Raw genomic sequence first — 23,844 nt, forward strand, 5'->3', positions numbered from 1 at the left:
AGCCAATCCATGCCCACAATAACTTTATTCCCACGCAGGGGAATAGGAACCAGGTCCACTGAAAACTGCTCATCAAATATCTGAAGGGAACACCCTCTATGTACTCTGCCGACCCTCACGGTCCTATCATCTGCTATCTCAACCTCTAGTGGACAATCCAGCTCCCCGGGAGCTCTGCTAAATCTCTTGCTAAGCGCAAGCGATACAAATGATCGGGTAGCCCCCGAATCGAACAATACCCAAGCAGGGATGCCGTTCACCGAGAACGACCCCAAATAAAACATATCATCAAGTAATATTCAAACGATATAATAACAATTAAAGATGAAGGAAAGATTCATACCCGTCACCACATCAGGAGTCGCTCGCGCCTCCTCTGCTGTCATCTGAAATGCCCTGCTCTTCGCCACCGACGCATCAGCTCGGCCCTGCCGGCCATCCGTAATCCTCAGGGTGGCAGGGGCAGGTGCAACCACCTTCCCTGCTGCAGCTAAACTGGGACACTGGGACCTTTTATGTCCCCTCTGATTGCACTGAAAGCAAATCAGATCTGATGTTGTAACCGTAGTAGCAGGGGCCGTACAATCCCTACTCAAATGCCCAGTCCGACCACACTTGTAGCAGCCGGAACTCCCTGCCTTGCACGCCCCCTCGTGCAATCTCCCACACTTGCCACACCGACCGTGGCTCTGCTGACCCCTAGACCTGTGATCTGAAACCTTGGGCTTTTTGCCCACACTGCCTGAACCCGAAAACGCCTCCGGTTTCCTCTTCTTCTCCATCTCGAGATCAATCTCCCTCTCTCTAGCTCTGGCAATCATGTCGTCCAGCGTTTTACAACTGGACCGGCTCACAAACATGCGAATGTCACTCCGCAACATCTCATGATAACGGGCCTTCTTCATCTCCTCATCGGCTGCATACTGAGGAACAAGAAGGGCCCTCTCCCTGAACTTGGCGGTGATCTCCGCCACTGTCTCTGTAGTCTGGGTAAGGTCCTGAAACTCCCTAGCTAACTGCTGCACCTCAATGACCGGTGCAAACTCCGCCCTGAACCTAGTAGAGAAATCAGCCCAGGTCATGGCATCCAATGCCGCATCATCCCCGATGGCATGTCCGACCTCCTCCCACCAATCCCGTGCCCTGTCCTTCAGAAGACAGGACGCCAATCTGACCTTGTCCCCCTCGGGACACCTGCTAGTGCGGAAAGTGTTGGCCACATCCGCCAACCATCTGGTACTCGTTATGGGGTCCCGCGCCCCATGATAGTCTGGAGCCCCGCATGCCCTGAACTCCCTGAACGTAAGTGTGCGCGACCCCATCACGGCCACCATCTCAGCATGGAAAGTACTCAATCTCTCATCCATCAGCTCTAAAATACCCTCCTTGATCGAACCGAAGATCACAGGAGTCTGCTCTAGTATGATGCGGGTAACCTCAGAAGAAAGGAACTCCCTAGTCTGCTCATCCATCTGCCCGGCCTCCGGGCCTGATCCCGATCCTGATCCCCCTCCGGCATCTGAACTGCCGGCTGCTGGCCTCGGACGCAAAACTACCATTCTGAAACATATCATAACAACATCAGAACACTGAAATATCTCAAGGGATCATGATACTACTACTAGCTTCCTGGTCTTGTCTTGGCCTTCCTTAATTCGAGTACGGATCCTCTGCTTTTAGTAGTATGGGCCCCTACTACCTTCCACATCTATCCGTACTTTCCTCAAGAACTGCCTTGACTCCACCAAGTCACTTCTACCGCTGCTATTCTCTGCTACTCTCATCCTAGGGTTGCCCTAGAGAAGCCTCAAGCTCAACACGACTGGTCCTCAGCTGCTGTAGGTCTCCTCATAATGCCAGCTAGCCACCACCTAAACACCATCACATGTGATGAGGATCAGATAATCCTTCAAGTAAAAGATCCGTCCCTACAACGGTTGGACTCAAACAAGAGCTGCGCAATAGGGCCAGTCCCAGCACTCTGGGATTATTCAAACCTGCTCACATGTGGTGTGACGTGTTCACCTAATGGCTAACTTCCACTACTCAGAACCCCACCAAGCACGAAGCAAGCAACATTCGGACAAGGGAAACAGACTCAGGCAAAACTATTCTTATAACAAGAAACTGCACTAGCATAGGATGCTAAGCTCGTACTATCAGGCATAACCTAAACAGGCTATCCTACTGCTGTCTACTTAATTCTAGCATGCAATACTCATAAAGCTATAACACATAAACAGGCAAATAAGGCATTCTCCTAGATCCTTAGCCCTATACTAGCATGCTGTTCTACTGAAACTGAAACTGAACATATAACTTGTATGGGTAATTTGGGAGTACTTACTTGAGCTCGGCTGACCGCATGCACACACACCTCTATCTTGTTTAAAACAATTCTTTCTTTCTAAGTGCTTTCAAAATTCTTTTTGTAAAACGTTTTTATCTTACTAAAATCTTTTGTTTCCCTTAGTTTGAGTTCAGATACACCCGGAAGTGTATCCGAATCCCTCAAACCAGGGCTCTAATACCAACTTGAAACGACCCAAAAACACGACCCAAAAATTTTCGTTTTTCCATATAATCAAAACCATAATATTGTTGGAATAGTGTCTAAGGCTATAACTATATTCGGTGGTGCATGGTCCTTTTGGGTTGCCTTCACCATAGCAACTTGAAGGATGATTTGTTAAGAGAGAGTAAATATTATAAGGAATAATATTTAGCTATTTGATTAATATAAGTCATAAATTAATTGGTATTAATTTGGTGACTTAAAGAGATTAATTAAATAAGAGGGTATAAACTGTCAATTGTTTGATAGTTAGACTTTAGACTATAAATCCATTAGGATAGACTTTGGACGGATTCTAAGAGCTTTAGGATAGCTCAAAATCGTCCATAGGGTTATCTATGGAATGGATTAGGATAGCCTTAAGAGAAGATTATCCAATTAGGGTTTAAGGTGAAACCCTTAAGGAGTCTAAAGGTATAAATAGGCCCTTGGGATGTGGAATTCGTGTACAACCTTTCAGAACCTAAAGCAAGGAACCTCTGGTCGAATTCCATCCCCTCTCCTCTCTCCTAAATCATCTTGCTTGCTATTGGTGTTTGTAAGCCATTAGAGGAGTGACAATTGTGACTCTAGAAGCTCCAAGACAAGAAGATCAACAAGGAACTCAAAGGTATGATTCTAGATCTGTTTTAATGTTGTTGTTTAACCTAATTATCCATTAGAAGTCTTGGATTCAAAAGCATGTTTATTAGAAAGCCTAGATCCAAGCAATAGGGTTTTGCATGCGCACATAGGAAAGTTCTTATGGCTAAAACCCAACAGTGGTATCAGAGCCTAGATTGGTTTTCTTTAAATTGTTGCTTGAATAACCGAAACAAACCTGCAAAATTCGAATTTTTGGGTTTTGAGTCACTGACTCGTCGAGTTCCATGGTGGACTCGTCGAGTAGGCCTGACTCGTCGAGTCCCCTTGTGCACTCGGCGAGTCCAAGCGTCAGGAATGGCCAGATTCGGGATTTTTTCATAATTATCTTATGGAAACTTACCTTAATCATATTAGATCAATGTAAATCCGATTTTTTGATAAATATGACTGTTATCTTGATCTAATTAAAGATATTTATCATCTAATAAAATATTTAGTTTCCTTATATGATAATAATTAATTATTTTGGTAATTATCTTCAAAGAAATCAAGATAAATCAAATAAAGATAATTAGAATATTAATTGTTAATTGGAATTATTTGTTATTTGATCCTCTATGTTTTTAAATGTTTAAAACCTACCCTTAAGTTTTGAAATTTATAATTGTGATTAAAAGTTTTAATTTAGACAACTTAAATTTCAAACCCTAGATTTTGAAAAGTTTAAAATGCAACCCTATACTTATATGATATTGTTAGAATAATATATATGTATAACTAAATGCTAGTTTTACCGCTAGTAGGCCTCATTCACGAAGCCGATCTATAAGGTGGGTATAAGGTTGCGGCCTATAAAATGGCGCTTAATGGGTGTACACTCACACCCACCGCTTGCTTGATTGGTGGAGGGTCGTTAGCCGAACGGGTAGGATAAGGCAACCTCATCCTCTCATTAAAAGTATAATAAGAAATACGAAGTAACTAAACCTTTTTTTTAAAATTTTCCAATCTTAGTTACTTTAGGAAAAGTGAATTGATGCAATCCCATGAAATTACACTTTGCACCTTGCTAAGATGTTAGTGGAGCGTGTGTGGTTTACCGACACACTAATTGGTTCTAAGAGAAGGTGGCAAAGGGTGATTCATTGTTTATCATAGTTCGATGGAGCGTGTGTGGTTTACCGGCACATCGAATAGGTGATCGTAACAATGAAGGCACCATGTGAATTTGCATGGTAATTCACACCCGCTTTGTGATCCTCGGCATCCCAGTCACAAACAAGAGGGGCATATCGAGATTTAAACATGCCATTGAATAGTTCAATGAATCTCATCCGAACCTAGGAATTCTCAAAAAAAAAACACTTAGGACTAAAAGTTTAAGTTTTGTGATGGAGAATTAGTGAATCGTCATTCACTTACCTTCAATTTATTTGCATGTTGGATTACGGCATCCCTTTTCTAGTATGTAAATGTTATTGTTGGATCCTAGCCCTAATTTTTCTTATTGGGTGATAATTAGGGATTCTTGTTCTAATCTATCTTTGTCCTTTCTATAGATGTCAAACGCAAACAACGCTGCTGCTAGTTCTTTCACGTTGATGAGCCTTTGCCAAAAGGTCACCTTCGATGGAACGAACTTTGGCGAATGGATAAGATACATTCGCACCATTGCTCGCTATGAGGATAAAGAGTATGTCCTCGACGAGAAGCTCGAGAAAATCAACCCCGAAGTTGCTACTCCCGCCGAAATCACCTCCTTTGAAACCCATGAGCGAGATGCAACGAAAGTACATTGCATCATGATCGCCACCATGAACTCCGAATTCCAAAAGTCCTACGAGGACATGTATCCATACGAGATGCATCAAGACTTGTTGGAGAGGTACCACCAAAACGCGAGACAAGAGCGTTACGAGATCTTCACTAACATGATTTCCGCCAAGATGGGTCATGGAGAATCTCTTACTGTGCACTTGCAAAAGATGCAAAGGTATGTCGACCGCCTTCGCAAGTTAAATGTTGACTTCGGCGAAGACTTGGCGATCGACATGGTGCTTCACTCTTTGCCTCCGATGTATAATCAATTTAGGATGACCTACCACATGAAAAAAGAGGAGGTCACTCTAAGTAAACTCCAAGGTCTCTTGAGGGTTGCTGAGTGCAATTTCAAGGACAAGTTTGTTGCACCAACTCCCAATCCGTCTGCTGCTCCTGTCTTGGCTATTGGTCAAGGGAAGGGAAAGAAGAGGAAAGCTTCTTCAAATAACTATCGAAAGGTGAAAGCCCGAGATGTTTCCTCTTCTAGTGGGACCAAAGTTGATCCCTCTAAGCCCTGCTCTAACCCGAAGGAGGTAGAGTGCCACCACTGCCATAAGATAGGACATTGGAAGAGAAGCTGCCCGGATTACCTGCAAGCCATCAAGGAAGGAAAGATCAAGCCATCTTTCGCAGGTATATATGCAATAAAATCTAACGATTCTAATCATGCTATTTCTTGGGTTCTTGACACCGGTTGTGGTTATCACATTTGTTCTAATGTGCAGGGACTAAGAAGAAGTAGGGATGTGGAGCAAGGAAGGATCAATCTAATCATGGGGAACAGAAGATCGTCGCCTGTGACCAAGATTGGAGTGTATTCTTTGGTGCTTAAGAATAGTTTAGTTTTAGATTTGAACAATTGTTGCTATTCGCCAGAAATGGCTAGAAACATCATTTCATTTCATGGTTTATATAGACAAGGTTTTAGATTTTCTTTTAATAATGAGAATGGTTCTATTTTGGCTTATCTAAATGGTGTCTTTTACTTTGAAGCTATACCATGTAATGGAATATATGAAACTGTTATGATTGTTGATAACTTAGGAAATGATGTTTTGAATATTGATTCTTCCACTAGTATGGATAAAGCATCCTTGTGGCATTGTCGTCTTGGACATGTCAACAAGAAACGCATAGCCCAACTCCAAAAGGATGGAGTGTTGGAGTCATTCGACCTTAGGGAAGATGACACATGCGAGTCTTGTTTGCTTGGAAAGATGACTAAGTCACCCTTCACGAGCACTTGTGAAAGGGGTGAGGGACTATTAGACCTAATACATACCGATGTATGTGGACCTTTTAGATCAACCACGAAGGATGGGAACCGCTTCTATGTGACCTTTACCGATGATTATAGTAGATATGGGTATATCTATTTAATCAAGAAAAAGTCAGAAACCTTTGAAAAGTTCAAAGAGTTCAAGAATGAAGTGGAGAATCAATTGGGCAGGAAAATCAAGATGCTTCGATCCGATCGAGGAGGAGAGTACCTAAGTCTTGAATTCCACGATTATCTCAAGGAGTGTGGAATAGTTTCGCAATTGACGCCTCCTAGGACACCGCAATTGAATGGTGTGGCAGAAAGGCGTAATCGAACCTTATTGGATATGGTTCGCTCTATGATGAGTCGTGCTTCACTACCTATCTTCTTTTGGGGGTATGCCTTAGAGACTGCCGCCCATATCCTTAACCGAGTCCCTACCAAGAAGGTTGCCAAAACACCTCACGAGATGTGGACGGGGAAAGCTCCCTCGTTGGAACATATCAAGGTTTGGGGTTGCGAGGCTTTCGTAAGACGAGATACTCACGACAAGCTTGAACCTCGAAGTGAGCGATGTATTTTCATCGGTTACCCGCAAACTTCCTTTGGATATCTCTTCTATAGACCGAAAGATAATGTTATCTTTGTTGCAAGGAGAGGAGTTTTCCGAGAGCGAGAACTCATAAGCCAAGGAGACAGTGGGAGGCAAATCGAACTTGAAGAGATTCAAGAATCGATAGATGAAGGAACCTCTACCGCTGGCGTTCAACCCGAGGAGGAAACTCCGGTTGAACCGATTGACGAATCCTTACCTCTTAGACGTTCCGATAGTGTTAGAGTTCAACCCCAGTTTTATGGTTTTCATATTACTACCGAAGGGGACACGTATATTAGTGATTGTACACTAGTAAATCTTGATGAACCTAATAGCTATAAGGAAGCCATGGCAGGCCCGGAGTCTGCGAAATGGAAAGAGGCGATGGATAGCGAGATCCAATCCATGTACGATAACCAAGTTTGGAATTTGGTTGATTACGTGCCCGAACATAAGACCGTAGGGTGCAAGTGGATCTTCAAGAAGAAGACCGACATGGATGGGAACGTACACACGTATAAAGCGCGATTGGTTGCGAAGGGCTTTACTCAAACTCCCGGAGTTGACTATGATGAGACCTTCTCACCAGTTGCGAAGATTAAATCTATTAGAGTGATGCTAGCGATTGCCGCATTTCATGATTATGAGATTTGGCAAATGGATGTCAAGACCGCTTTCCTTAACGGAAATTTGGCTGAGGATGTTTACATGGCTCAGCCAGAGGGGTTTGTGGATCCGAAGCATCCGAATAGAGTGTGTAAGCTTGAGAAGTCCATTTATGGACTTAAGCAAGCGTCTCGCAGATGGAATCTTTGCTTCGATGAGAAAGTCAAAGAGTTTGGATTTGTACGAAGCGAAGACGAATCTTGTGTATATGTCAAAGCCAGTGGGAGTATAGTAAGCTTCCTCGTTCTATATGTCGATGACATATTACTCGTAGGAAATGACATCCCGACTCTGCAGGAGGTTAAGTCCTGGCTCGGGAAGTGCTTCGCTATGAAGGACCTCGGAGAGGCTTCTTACATTTTGGGAATAAGGATAGTAAGAGAAAGAAGTAAGAGACTAATTGGACTTAGTCAGAATACTTACTTGGAGAAGGTACTAAAACGTTTTAGTATGGAAAACTCAAAGAAGGGAGAACTACCGATACAAGGAAATGCCAAGTTGAGTAAGACTCAAAGTCCGAGTACCGAAGCTGAGATAGCAGAAATGAGCTGAGTACCATACGCTTCCGCAGTTGGCTCAATCATGTACGTTATGACTTGTACTCGCCCTGATGTAGCCTTCGCTTTGAGCATGGTTAGCAGATATCAAGGGAACCCTAGCAAAGCACATTGGATTGCGGTGAAGAACATCCTTAAGTACCTTCAGAGGACGAAAGAATGGTTCTTAGTCCTTGGAGGGAGTGATGACTTGAAGGTGCGAGGGTATAGTGACGCCAGCTTTCAAACCGATAGGGACAACTATCGTTCGCAGTCGGGCTGGGTCTTTACCCTAAATGGAGGAGCAGTAACATGGAAAAGTTCCAAGCAGGAAACCGTAGCTGATTCAATGTGCGAATCAGAGTACATCGCAGCAAGCGAAGCGTCGAAGGAGGCAATATGGCTGAAGAACTTCATCGGTGATCTTGGAGTTGTGCCAGCCATAAAGGAGCCCATGGAGATTTTCTGTGATAACGAAGGTGCGGTTGCCTTGACCAAGGAACCGAGGGATCATGGTAGATCTCGACATATCGACAGAAAATATCACTTCATTAGACATCGTGTAGAAGAAGGACAACTTGTAGTGAAGAGGATATCATCAGAAGATAACCCAGCAGATCCGCTTACGAAGGGACTGAGTAGGGTTAAGCACTTACAGCATGCTAGGAGTATTGGGCTGAAGGATGATATTAGCATAAATTAGATAGTATTAGAAACGTATAATAGATAAATGTAATTGACATTTGATGATTAAATAAAGGAGTTTTATTTATGAGTAAAGTTATTATCACATGTTAGTTGTTTAACTATTGTTTCACTTTGCATGTTTTGACTTCCAGAATAATTGAGTTTATTAGGAATAATCGAATTATTCAAATGGTCCACAATCGTTCATATGTTGGGAGTAGATATGAATGAAGATTGTCATGAATTGGTGTGTAGAATGTCTAAATGGTGTTAGACATAGCAAGGGTTGCTGCAACGTTCATGAGTGCTTATGAACTGGTTTTGAGCATTGGAATAAACCCGCGCTTGCTGGAATCACCTTATGGAATACGATATAAAAGGTGATCGCAAGACGATAATATCATATGGTCTTAAAACCTAGATATATGGTTTATTATTTGTTAATTGATTGTGCATTGATAATGCGAAAACGCATCAGTAACTTGATGTTATAAAACGCATTGTTGTGTATAGTTGGTTAATGAATAAGTAAATGCATATAAGTCGAAGTTTATCTGTAAATTTTATCCTAAGAGGATAGAAGAGATATCTTGGCCACTCGATGATTTGATTTGACTTATGTGCCAGGCCCGGTCAGAACTGAATTGATGTGTTCGATTAAGTTCCATGTCAAATAAATCGAAGATCGAGAAATCTAAATGCTAGACTAACCATTCCATAGGATTGTCAGCATGATATCTAACAGAGGACTGTACGATCCCTTATCTAAAGGACAAGATTGATTAGATCAGAGTTGACAGCGTCTTTGAGAGCTACGATTGCAAACCGTATTATACTTGTATAGTTACTAGACTTATCCAAGTGGGAGACTGTTGGAATAGTGTCTAAGGCTATAACTATATTTGGTGGTGCATGGTCCTTTTGGGTTGCCTTCACCATAGCAACTTGAAGGATGATTTGTTAAGAGAGAGTAAATATTATAAGGAATAATATTTAGCTATTTGATTAATATAAGTCATAAATTAATTGGTATTAATTTGGTGACTTAAAGAGATTAATTAAATAAGAGGGTATAAACTGTCAATTGTTTGATAGTTAGACTTTAGACTATAAATCCATTAGGATAGACTTTGGACGGATTCTAAGAGCTTTAGGATAGCTCAAAATCGTCCATAGGGTTATCTATGGAATGGATTAGGATAGCCTTAAGAGAAGATTATCCAATTAGGGTTTAGGGTGAAACCCTTAAGGAGTCTAAAGGTATAAATAGGCCCTTGGGATGTGGAATTCGTGTACAACCTTTCAGAACCTAAAGCAAGGAACCTCTAGTCGAATTCCATCCCCTCTCCTCTCTCCTAAATCATCTTGCTTGCTATTGGTGTTTGTAAGCCATTAGAGGAGTGACAATTGTGACTCTAGAAGCTCCAAGACAAGAAGATCAACAAGGAACTCAAAGGTATGATTCTAGATCTGTTTTAATGTTGTTGTTTAACCTAATTAGCCATTAGAAGTCTTGGATTCAAAAGCATGTTTATTAGAAAGCCTAGATCCAAGCAATAGGGTTTTGCATGCGCACATAGGAAAGTTCTTATGGCTAAAACCCAACAAATATAAGTATCATAACATAAACACACGCGATGTATCCCCAAAACATAATAAAATATTGTGCGGAAAACTGTATCATACTACATCAATCCAAAACATCAAGAGACATCCCCAGGATAAAAGCTATGCTGCGGTGTGTGAGATGCTGTCACCCCGAGCTCTTCCCTTTGCTTGCGGAAGTACCTGAAACCAAAACTGAAACTGTAAGCACGAAGCTTAGTGAGCTCCCCCAAACTACCACATACCATACAATAACACATAAACACATATTGGGCCTTGCCCACTGCATCGGGCCGAAGCCCGGAACTGCATCAGACCGAAGTCCGGAACTGCATCGGACCGAAGTCCGGAACTGTCTGGGACCTTGTCCCCTGCATCGGACCGAAGTCCGGAACTAACTGCATCGAACCGAAGTTCGGAACTGACTGGGACCTTGTCCCCTGCATCGGACTGAAGTCTGGAACTAACTGCATCGGACCGAAGTCCGGAACTGACTGGGACCTTGTCCCCTGCATCGGACCGAAGTCCGGAACTAACTGCATCGGACCGAAGTCCGGAACTGACTGACTGAACATGGCATAGCATAACACATCAACTAGCGTAACACATATACGACATGCTACATCGAGCCGTGGCCCGGAACACATAATACTTAACACATAAAACATAGCACACAAATCCTGTTCGAACCACGAAGGCATCGAACATACTAACTACTGCATCGGACCTAAATCCGGAAACTACTGCTAACTGAACGGGCCGACATTGTGGCCTTAGACCCGTTCCTACTGGAAAGAGACTCACCTCGTAAGCTGGCTGCTGAGTGTGTGGCTCGGAAAGCTAACGGCGGCTGCTCCTGAATCTCCTCGGCTACAAGTCCATAAACACACTCAATCAAATACTAAACACTACGCTTGGGGTAAAATGACTCTTTTACCCTTGGTCAAAGTCAACTCTCCTTTGGGCTGACTCGCCGAGTTGGGCCACCCAACTCACCGAGTCCTACTCTCACTTTTCCCTTTTACTCACTGCTACTCGTCGAGTCTGGCATTGACTTGACGAGTACCCTCTTGATCCAAGAACTCAGACAATCTTCATCCGACTCGCCGAGTCGTATGAACAGACTCGACGAGTTGTTCTTGATCCCAAGAAGATTGCCTTGGACTCGCCGAGTTGATGAACAACTCGCCGAGTCCCTCCATCATTGAGTTCACCCTCAACTCGCTGAGTCCACTCTCTAACTCACCTCGTCCACTCAACACTGACAAAACTGAAGAACTCGGGACTCGCGACCCAACTCGTCGAGTCGTTCTTCCGACTCGCCAAGTTGCCGCCATGCAACTGATTTTTACTCGATTTTGTTTGAATCCAATGCATACAATTGATAGATCTGAGTCCAACAAGCTGATTTACCACGTAAAGTTTCCAACTTTACATGCACAACCTCATGAATAAGGGAAATAAGGCTAAAAGATGCATAAAATGGGTAGATCTATGGTTATCATGCAATATAACTCCAAAAAGACAGTAGATCTGGGCTCTACAACACCCCAACATTCAGATCCATAGATATATCGACTTAATAAGACGTTCATGCAAGTGTAAGGCTTGGAACAAGCATCAACTAGCTCTTAGGAGAGCTCTAATGGAAGTTTAAAGCATATAACAAGATGGAACTCCGAAAATACCTCAATTAACTCTGATTTGGCCTTGGATCTTTGCACTACAACACTTCTCCTTGCTTCTTCCTTCTTCTCCTTCTTCACACCTTCACAAAATGGCACCAAAACATATATAAGTTCTTCAAGGGAGGTTTAAGGCTCTATCACTGCGTTCTCAGGGTGAGGGAGGCGAGAATGGGGGCTATAAGGTGGTATAAATAGTGGGCAACCCGGGGAATTTAGGGTTTCACCCAGACAGATGGACTCGCCGAGTCAGGGATATGGACTCGCCGAGTCCCCGGCTCCCGCGTGCCCTCAGGCGCGACCCTACTCGGCGAGTCAGGCTAGAACTCGCCGAGTCCCTCTTGAAAACTCACTACTAATAAATCAACATACCGGGAACGGGTCGTTACAAGTTGGAAAGTATTGTTTAAACGCTTATATAATAATAATAATAATAATAATAATAATAATAATAATAATAATAATAATAATAATAAGACTAATAATTAGTCACGGTAATATTAGACTAAAAATCTAGTGGTGATAATACTAGGTTTCGTCAAAGGAAATTATTTTAAAGTAAACGAAGCGTTGTCCGAGTACCGAGTCACCACCTTCTCAGGTGAGTGCATAGTCCCTTTCATCTTACACATAGATATGAAATATTTTAATATAAATTACGTGCTATGTGTGCATATTGTCTGAATACTTGCTGTCTATGCTGAGTGAAAGATTTTATACATGTTTTAAATGATTTAAACTATATATGTATTTTATATCTACGAAAATGTTGGGGTAAAACATGGGTAGATATAATAGATGAAATATGAGTTGGATGATGAGTTGAGAGGTGATATAGACTATAAGGTGTGGGTGAGAGGTGTACGATGTGAGGAGCCTTTTTCCCAAACGATGTCCCTGTCATTCAGCAGAGTATGGATGACAACCACGGACTATCCTAGATAGTCCAGTGGAGCACTATCAGGCTCGCAACCTGTAGGTGTTGTGAACGATGTGTTCACCCGGTGTACTCTAAACCTTGGTGATCATGCAGACTTGATACCTAGACCCTGGCGATCATGCAGACTTGGTGCCAAAACCTTGGCGACTATGCAGACTTAGTGCCTATTGTATAAATTCTGGCGACTATGCAGACTTAGTGCCTAAACCCCGGTGACGATGGACTTCGTGCCGATTCCTTAGGATGATCCTTAGGAATGTATGAACGAGGAATAGTTGATTCTTAGGGTAGATCCTTAAGAATAAAGCAGATAATAGGGATGGGTAGTTGGGTTGATTGTTTGATTGTTTGAAAATAATAATTATATTATTGTGGGTTGAAAACCCTATGTGCTCACCAGGTTTCCCAACCTGACCCACTCAGTTTATTTATATCACAGGTGTTGATATGAAGTCACATTACACTAAGAAATTTAAAGAGATGTAGATCACTAGTGTAAATAAATGTAAGTTCTGTTTATGCTTATGTTTCTGTATTAACGATGACATCCCAAATGTTTTAAAATGAACAAAATACGTTTCTTCGAAAATGTTTTAAAAACGTATTTATCATATTTTTCTGGGAACAAATTCCGCAACATTTTTATTAAAAGAAGTACTCTGATTTTTATAAAACATAAACAAAAATCGGTCTTTTCTGGCCGTGAAAATGGGGATGTCACAGGATCCGGATCAAGGTGTAAGTGGACAACTCGGCGAGTCAGCAAAGTGGACTCGGCGAGTCGGGTCTGTGCGAGGAAAACCCTAAATCCAGAACTTTGAGCGCTATTTAAGCTTCTTATTCTCTCCATTAGGGTTCCTTAGAGCCTCCCTTGTTCAGAAAACCGAAGCCTAAGCCTCCATTGTTGTGCATTCAAGCTTCCAAACCATTTTTGGGTGATTTGAAGGAAGAAGAAGGAGGGGAAAGCAGTGAAGCTTCAAGGATTTGCTTCAGATCTGGAGTTTGTGGAACCTTTCTGAAATATTGAAGGTATTAAGTAATTTCCTTCCCTTAGATCTATTTTGGTTGTGAGTTTTGGGCTTTTTAAGCCATGATTAGCCACCCTTATGGGTTAGAAGCCGGATTTGGAGTTGCTACTTTAGATCCAAGTGTGTTATGGTCTGGAGAAGCATAAAGTATCATCCATTAAGTCGATTTTGAAGCCCCTTGGCCTTAAACCCTAGTTTATGGCATATTTTGCCTAGATCTCCTTCTCTACACGTAAAGTTTGCAACTTTACGTGTGGAATAGGCTTGGGAAGGGTAGATCTACAGTTTGGAGTCCATGCATGACTCAAAAGTCCTCTGCATGTAAGGAGAACTGAAGGGACTCGGCGAGTCCTTTGAGTAGACTCGGCGAGTCCTTTGAGTAGACTCGGCGAGTAGCATGAAGTTGTGGAGAAACTCGACGAGTGGGATGAACAACTCGTCAAGTCATATGAAGATTGTTTTGTACTCGGCGAGTCTGTTCTTGGACTCGGTGAGTCAGGTCGCGAAACCCCAAACCCTTCAAGTTGAGACTCGAATCAGTGAGTCAGGTGGAGACTCAATGAGTTGGACAGGTCAGGACTCAGAAATCAGTAGACTCGGCGAGTCATGGACTGACTCGACGAGTCGAGTCGCGAATGGAGGGAATCGGATCATTTTGAACTCGGCGAGTCAGTAGGGTGACTCGGCGAGTAGGGTTGACCTGGAAGGTTGACTTTGACCAGGACCTTTACTTTGGACCAGGGTTGACTTGGTTGTCTTTTAGGGGGCAGATAGACTCAGTGTTGCATTGATATTGGTAGTTCGGGGAGCAAGGGGAGCAGGAGTTCTGTGAGTTGTCGGGCAGCAGCTAGTGAGATCATCAACAAGTTCAACCAGTGCAGGTGAGTTTCCCTTTGTGTGAATGGGTCTAAGGCCACAATGTCGACCCATGTAGTTATGAGTAGAAGACCCGGGGGTTAGCCCTAGGCACAATATGCTAGTATTATTTTCAGGACGAGGTCCAGTAATAGCAGGCGGGTGCTCAAGGAATTGTTTATATGATAGTTTATACTTGTTGTCTGTGTGATACATGTATGTGCCTGGTAGGGAGGTGAGTGTGGGCGAGATCCCGTGTCTCACCAATAGCAGAGTGTGGATGGGGTTCCATATCTCATTAGTAGCAGAATAGGGGCGAGGCCCAAATTAGAACAGGAGCGAGAGTGGGCTAGGCCCGTACCTCACTACCATTAGGAGCGTGGGCGGGGTCCCATGACTCATCAGTAGCAGGACATGGGCGAGGCCCAGGATAGGCGAGGCCTTAGGACAGAACCAGTTGCATGTGTTAGTTATGTGCTGTGAAATGTTTATGTGTTATTAATTGTTGGTGGGCGATGCCCTGTGACAGGCGAGGCCTAAGTAAAACAGATCTGTATCCGAGTGGGGCTCGAAGCCAGGCGGGGGCCTGGAGCGGCGGGGCCGTTGTAGTGGGCGAGGCCCGAGGTAGGGGCGAGGCCCAAGATAGTGGGCGTGGCCCAGTATGTGCAGTATGTGGTTATGCATGGTATGTGGTAGGGTGGGGGAACTAACTAAGCTTCGTGCTTACGGTTTTCAGTTTTGGTTTCAGATACTTCCGGTAGCGGAGGGAAGAGCTCGGGGTTATCGCATGGCACACACCATAGATTAGACAGCCTGAGAATGTTTACTCCGATAATGAACATGTGTTTTAAAAAATTATACTCATATTATGTTTTGGAATGATGACTTTACTTTAAGTAATGATTTATTAAAAGAATTTTTTTTTTTGTCTTAAATTTTGGATCGTTACATTATAACCCGTTGGAACTACAATTACAAAATTAATTAAATTTTCTCAATAAAAACTCAAAACTATTAATTAGTTATTTTAAATAACTTATTAATTAAGAGATATTTTTTAGTTATATATAAAATTATAGTCGTTGATTAATAAAATTAGAAAAATCATGACGTTATAAAAAAAACTAGGTTGAAGATGATCTTAGAACAATTAGGAGTTAGGACCAACATTTCTAAAACGTTATTTATGATATTACATTACCACTTTTGATCATTTCATGATTAGCCTTTATAATATTTAATCAAAGATTAAAAAAAAAAAAAAAGCAGATAATATGTATTTTAAAACATAATAATACTAATATTAAATTATTTGGTTTATTTTAAAATTTTAAAGAATATTTGCATCATGTGGAATTAATATGTGGAATTCACAAAATTAGAATTCTCAAAAACGAAATCGAATAAAAAACTTATTAAATCCGATCCTATGGAAGATCATCTATTTAATCAACTCACAACAAATTTGAATTAACAAATACCGAAAGGAAAATGATTGATAGACCTTGTTGGTAGTAGCAAACAAAAGGCCTATTAGCTCAGCTGGTTAGAGCGTCGTGCTAATAACGCGAAGGTCGCAGGTTCGAGACCTGCATGGGCCATTATTTTTTGGTTTTCACCTTGTTCAGTAACTTGTATTATGAATTTATGTTCAGTAAACGTCATAAACAATATTATAAAGTGTAAAATTCACAAATTTTACCCTGCAATCTATCTCCATGCCTAATAAAAACCTCCCTTAAATGTGCATGTCCTTTTTCTATTTACCTGTTCTTTTATTTTCCCGTTCATATATATCTCCTTAATTGAAAAACAATCTCCAAATCAGATCCCATGAAATGTGCAATCAAAATTTTGAAATTCTTAATTATTTGTTCCAAGTTACCAAATGTAAGATTCAGTTCCCTAAATCTTGCTCTTCACATATATCTCCATCTATGGATTTTTAGGGTTTATTGAACTGTATTTTGCTACACATGGGTTAAATGGAAACAGAATCTGATGGTTGCCCCTCCGCTCTTTGCTGTTTGCATCAGATTCACAAAGCGAAGGCTCTCTCTCTCTTTCTCTCTCTCTCTCTCTCTCTCTCTCTCTCTCTCCTTAGTCCAACATGCGTACACCGACCCTACCTCCAACGGTTTTTCTAACTGATTTCAATACGTAATTTGACTAAATGTATATGTATGCATGGTATTTAATCAAATTAAAATCTCAGAATAATTCCTCTGCAAATGTTTATTTCCTTCCTTTTTAACAGGATTCAGTTTAGGATATAGGAGATTCAAAATTTTCAGTTTATTAACAGGATTCAACTTTGAAATTACTAATTCTTGCCCCTAAATCTCGATTATTTTTATATATCTAGGCTTATGATATTGATTTGAAGGAGCAATTGAACATGCACCACGTCAGGGGAATAAGTGCAAGAATGATTGGTTGTGGGAGGAATATAATCAACTATTATCGTCCTTACTCTTAAATCCATCAATAAGTTTTCATCAAATACTCTTCCTTTTCATCTATTTTATGTTTATATTGGTTTATCGATTTTATGTTTATATTGATTGCTCTCTGATGGCCATGGATTTTTTATGAGTTTTGTAGTCATCGGGTGATCTTATTATTTTCCCTCTTATCTTAATCTCGGACAGCTTTTGCTTAATGTCATTCTAATAGGTTTTGGTTCTTTTTCATGGCTGATATGAATTTCTCATCATTTTTTTTTTCAGGCTTTTGGTTATTTTTCATGGTTGATGTGCTTAAGGCTTCTTATTTGAGATCAATAAGGTATTTTGCGTATATTTTTTTATATGTGTATATTTCGTTTATGTTTTGTGGTTGGGTTTTCTGATGTTTTGTGTCTTCTTAGAGAATCTACTTATAGAGCGCTTCTGAGAGGTAGGTGTAAAAAGGAAAGGTTCAAGGAAGCATCTGATTAATTTGGGTAAGGGAAAGAAAAAGCTTGAAATTTTCATATGTGGATCCTCATTTGTATTCAATTTATTTTGCTTGGAAAAGAGATAATTGAATATTATCCTTCAAAGATTTATGTTTATCAGATGAGCGTTTTGTGAAATTTTTTGGGTTGTGCTCCTTTATAAGGTGGGTTATTGGTCGATATGTGTGTTGGGGAATATGAATCTTGATGATTGGGTTTTTGTGTTCATTTGGAGCTTTGTTTTAGGTTCAAATGGGCAATACCTTATCTGTTGCCTTTATTTTAGCTTGACTGCTGGTTTGGAGCTTTGTTTCAGGTTTGATAACTTAATTTGTTCATTTATTATCTTTAATTTAGTTTCCAAAATAATCCTAACCGGTGTAAAATGCAGGGGTAGCATTGTCAATTAGAAAGAAACCATAAGAAAACATGAATGTGACTCCACTGATAGTAGTTTGACTCTTGATTAAGTCTACTGATACCTTTTTTTATCGTAGTTTTCCATGTACTATTATTGTACTACATATTCTTCCATGGAAGATATAATGCACATGGGTTTTGATAGTTGAGAATGGTTTGGACAGCTGAGTTGCTTAAACCGCTACCGGATAGCCGAAAAACATAATGATGTGTGATGTTTTGTATTGAACGTAAAAAATTACAGATTGTTTGTTGTATTTGTGGAATTTTATAAATTTACACATGTTCAAAGAGTCATTATGTGAAGTGTCTATTTGATGTGTGTGTGTCTGCTAGAGAGGGAAGTAAATTTTAACTTTATTCTTTGTTTATCTGTTAATGGCCATTTTTTATTGTTACGGGCTGGTGAGAATACTGACTTCCTACTGTTCTGCTGCTATTCAATTGTCCTCTCCAAGTTGTGCCTCATTTTGGTTGTTTATGGTTATACATTTGCACATTCAGTCAGTATAATTGGAAGTTCACTAGAATTTTTTGTTAAACATTACATAAGTGGTCAATTTTGTCCTTAGTCATGGCGTGACAATAATGTTTTTTACAATGTGGCCAATTTTACCCCTGGGGTCATATTTAGCCTTACTCCTGATGTGACAATAATGTTTTTTAGTTACTTATTAGTTAATAAGTTTTTGATTTTGACAAATTAAAAACAATGTAAAGTTGATCCTTATATTAAATACTTATGGAAGGAAGATAGTTGTTCGATTTTAATATTTATATTTTCTTTATGTACCTTTTTGAAAAATATTTGGTTTTTTGATTTTTCCTTTTGATCAATATAGTAATTTACATATGTTGCTTGCTAATATTTAGAACTTATGGTTTATTTTGTAATATCTTTAACATTTTATATATTTTTAGTTTTGTTTAGCATTATCAATATAAAACAAAAATGTAAAAAATCAAAACAAAAAACCTTTAAATCTATATAGAAAATGATATATCCTAACTTTTGTTTGATTGGCTTTCATTGTTGTTGTCCTAATATTTGTCTAAATTTCACCAACAAAATTGTATAACTAAAAGTTAAAGCAAAATTTTGATAAAATGAACATATGGTAATAAGAACGCCATTATTGTCTGGTAATAAGAACTCATTGCATTAAAGTATATATTATTTTTCTTTAAAAAAACAAACCTAGGTCTCAGGCCTAAAAATGTACTTGCAATTCTATACTCAAAATAGCTTACATTTCTTACGGTATAAACAATATCTAACAAATAAAGTACAATGCCTATATTAGTGGTGTAATGTAAGTACATTGCTATAATATGTGAAAAATTAAAGTACATTGCTATCATCAGTAAAAAAATGTAACTATGTTGCCTTAGTGGGTAAACATTAAAGTGCATTGCCCAAATTGGTAGCAAAATTAAAGTACGTTGCTATTCTTTTTCTCTTTTCTTCATTTTATAACTAACTTATGTAAGTTAATTTCATACATGGATAAGTTTCACCGTGAAAAAAATCCAATATCTCATATGAGATAATAATATGTTTGTTTTGACCATTTTGTGGTTTATTAGGTGCTGAATGTGTGGCAATGGCGATATACTGGAAGCTATATGCTTGTACTGCTTTTTTTTTTTTTTTTTTTTTTTTTTTTTTTTTTAAATTTATTTCAATTTTAACCACTTATCTTACATCATCAATATAAATTGGATGGGTGTTGGCGGTTAATATTCTTAAAAATGTAATGTTTATATGTTTTTCTTTTAATTTGCTAGAAAAAAAAAATCCAAGTGGAGGTTAATATTCTTAATATTCTTCTATAAGAATTCATGACTTAAAAATGTAATGTTTATATGTTTTTCTTTTAATTTGCTAGAAAAAAAAATCCAAGTGGAGGTAAATATATATATATATATATATATATATATATATATATATATATATATATATATATGTATTGGATTTAAAAAAATATTGTATTCTAATATTAGTTTTTGTTAAATATAAGTTACTTTTTCGTTAGGCAATGGATTTGGTTTACCTCTAAGCAATGCTAAGCAATGCATGTTAGCAAAAGATATTGTTCATATCTTTCGTTTTAAAAGAAAATGGATTACATTACTTATCTATAAGATATAAGGCTTTGCCTATGTTTTATTGCACTTTTACTCATTACTATTTATTTTTTTCTATTATTTTAATCAAGACATGATGACTTTGGTTTTTAGCAAAAGAATGGAATGTGTGGGATAGAGAAGATTTGAATTCCACCTTATTATTAATCTCCTCTATCTCATGTAGCTAAATCTAAACCCAAACTAAAAACTTTATGTTTTGTTTCACTAATAGAAAATTACCTATATTTTTAATTTTTCCATTGTATGGCTAATTCGGTTTATTTTGAGTCTATTAAATTTTATTCTTTATCGTGTGGTTAATTTGTAGTTCCTAATTATCTTATAGTATATTAGTCATATGTACCATTATGTACTTAACAAAATAATATTCGTTAATAAGTACAAATAAAAATGGGCTATTTTTGTTAAATATTATGATTTTATTATTTTATATGTAAAAATATATAATTTTAAATAATCAATATAAAAGTCTGAACAAAACTTACATCTTATTAATTTAGTAAAATTTTATAAATCTTTTCTCCGTGGTTTCCACGGGTTATAACCTAGTATAGTATATACATGTAGATTCCTTGCAAACTAATCCAACAAAGACCAAAAGATTGTTTTTTCGTATAGCGTTTCAAGAAATGCAAACATATTTTTGATAAACCTTAATCTAGATTTATCTTTTTCATCCACTTATAATCATTTTTATTAAAGTACATTGTTAAAAAAACTATGCTTTTTTGTATTTTTATCTCAAAGTATACTACTACCGATACAACTGTTATTTCTCTCGTAAGTTGTCAAACAACATATCATTTTCTACCGCTTATTATAGGAGAATTAGTTAATGACAAAATAGTCGAAACCATAAGGTTGCAATCTATCGGTTTCGTTAGATACGCATCCATTCCAACCTCTAAACATTTTGTTTCATCCGATGACATGACATGAGTTGTAAAGGAAGCCAGTTAAGATGTTTAAATAGGGTGCAAACTTTTAAAATTAAGGTTTCATCCAGATAGATCTACTCGTCGAGTCGGGGCATCTGACTCGGCGAGTAGGTCCTTCCACCCATGTCCCAGTTTCGCCTCGACTCGACGAATTAGGGCCTCCAACTCGCCAAATCCCAGAGTAAAATGCAAAAATTCATATTTAAAATACGTATCAGGAACCGAGCGCTACATCTAAAAAGATCTGGATGCCATCAATATTCGTGAATCTCAACCATCGACGACGATGACATCGATTTTGTAACTGGTCGAACACCGGAGAATAAATAAAGAAGAGTTAATCATGGCTACATTTAGCCCAAGAAAAGATTAGAGAATTCGTTTACCGAAAATCCTTCAAAGTTTTGGGAAAGATTCAAGGTTATGTGAAGTTGGTGTCATTTAAATGATCCAGAACTATTTACAAGATAAATTCAAGAAAAGCATAAAGAAACAACAACTATGAAAATCAGGAAAAAAAGATCGAATCGGTTCCTCATGATTTTGCTCTTTGGTATATGGTTTATAAGGAGTTGGTGAACTTTGCCATTAAAGGAGCTTGAGCTCTTCTTTGTAAATTTCTTGGTTAATGAACATGGTTCTTGACTTCAAGTAATGTATATTGTTGGTATCCTGATCTAAGTAGTGATTTGTACATTGTGCTCTAACAGTTGTACCTTGTCAAAGATTCATCATTTTCATTCTAATAAAAAAGGGCATCTCGCCCATATGATCGAAAATTTGAAATCATATTACTAAAGTTGATTGATCTTTAGAAGCAAATCGCTAAAGTTGACTGATCTTTAGAACACTTGGCCAAAGCACAACCCAACTTTTCTGAGTTCGTGTCTTAAACTACATCTTGGTGTCTGTCGACGAAGCTATGATTCTCAATGGTGACAACTTTCTGATGAAAGGGGAAGAAGGGAACTCACTTGAGCAGATACGCACAAGCGGTATATTGTTGGTACCCTGATCTAAGTAGTGATTTATACATTGTGCTCTAACAGTTGTACCTTGTCAAAGATTCATCACTTTCATTCTAATCAAAAATCATATTACTAAGAGGGGCGGAGCTAGGATTTTTGAATGAGGGGCTTGAACTTACAACGTAATATATATATATATATATATATAATAACCCATTAGAATAGAGAAATATGTTTATATTGTAATTTAAAGTCTTATATCATAAAACACATATTGTAATAAGAAAAGTAGTAGTACGTAGTGCGTTGTTACTTGTACCAAATGTGTTTGATGTTTTCTGAAAAAAAAAATCACTAATATCCAATACACTAGTTACAATTAAATTCCAACAAAGAAGATAGAGCATATTGGTGATAGTGGGCTTTGAAGAGTAATACACAAATAACGATGGAGTTAGGGGGGGGGGGGGGGGGAAACACCCACTAGTCCCCTTATTGGCTCCGCCCATGATTACTAAAGTTGACTGATCTTTAGAAGCAAATCGTTAAAGCTGACTGATCTTTAGAACACTTGGCCAAAGCATAACCCAACTATGCCGAGTTCGTTTCTTAAACAACATCTTGGTGTCTGTCGACAAAGCTATGATTCTTAATGGTGACACCTTTCTGATGAAGGGAGAAGAAGGGAACTCACTTGAGCAGATAACCACAAACAGATTTGTGATCTGCTAACTATTTGACTCAGATGATGACAAAACCACTAGTGATCTGAGAGAGAGAGAGAGAGAGAGAGAGAGAGAGAGAGAGAGAGAGAGAGAGAGAGAGAGAGAGAGAGAGAGAGAGAGAGAGAGAGAGAGACCGTTTTCTTAATTTTAATTAATGTAAAACATTTGAATAAATATAAAAAAATAAAAAAAACAAATATATAGGTATAATAGTCTTTTTATGTTGATAGAGACAAAAACAATAAAAAGATCTAATTTTGGACCAGTGGTAAACTAAAATTTCGTTTTGAACCAAAAACACATAAATTTGCCAACCACATGGACTATTTTAGCAAATTTGTCTTTTAAAAAACCAATTAGTTAATAAGTCATTTTAAAACACTCCCAAAAACCCACTTAATAAAATTTGAGAAATACCCAATTAATAAAATAGAAAACGTTATCAAAAAAGCTAGGCCTATGAGTGAAGATGATCTTAGAACAATTTCTAAAACATGTTATTTATGATATTACATAACCACTTTTGATTATTTCATGATTAGCCTTTATAATATTTAATCAAAGAGTAAAAAAAAAAAAAGCAGAAAATCTGTATTTTAAAACATAATAATACTAATATTAAAATAATTGGTTTATTTTAAAATTTAAAAGAATATTTGTATGGAGTATTAAAAGTCTTTAGTATCATATGGAATTAATATGTGGAATTCACAAAATTAGAACTCTCAAAAACGAAATCGAATAAAAAACTTATTAAATCCGATCCCATGGAAGATCATCTATTTAATCCACTCGCAACAAATTTGAATTAACAAATACCGGAAGGAAAAGACTTGATACACCTTGTTGGAAATCGGAAACAAAA

The 23,844-nt window shown here is 38.6% G+C and overlaps 1 non-coding gene across 1 annotated transcript; it reads left to right on the forward strand.

The window, feature by feature from the left end:
• The first annotated feature begins 16,366 nt into the window (after positions 1-16,366).
• On the forward strand, positions 16,367-16,440 carry TRNAI-AAU (transfer RNA isoleucine (anticodon AAU)). The gene has a single exon. It is a non-coding gene; the product is annotated as a tRNA-Ile (tRNA).
• The last annotated feature ends 7,404 nt before the right edge of the window (positions 16,441-23,844 follow it).

This window comes from Lactuca saligna, chromosome 2 (assembly GCF_052625555.1).
Source record: "Lactuca saligna cultivar CGN05327 chromosome 2, ASM5262555v1, whole genome shotgun sequence".
NCBI lineage: Eukaryota > Viridiplantae > Streptophyta > Magnoliopsida > Asterales > Asteraceae > Lactuca > Lactuca saligna.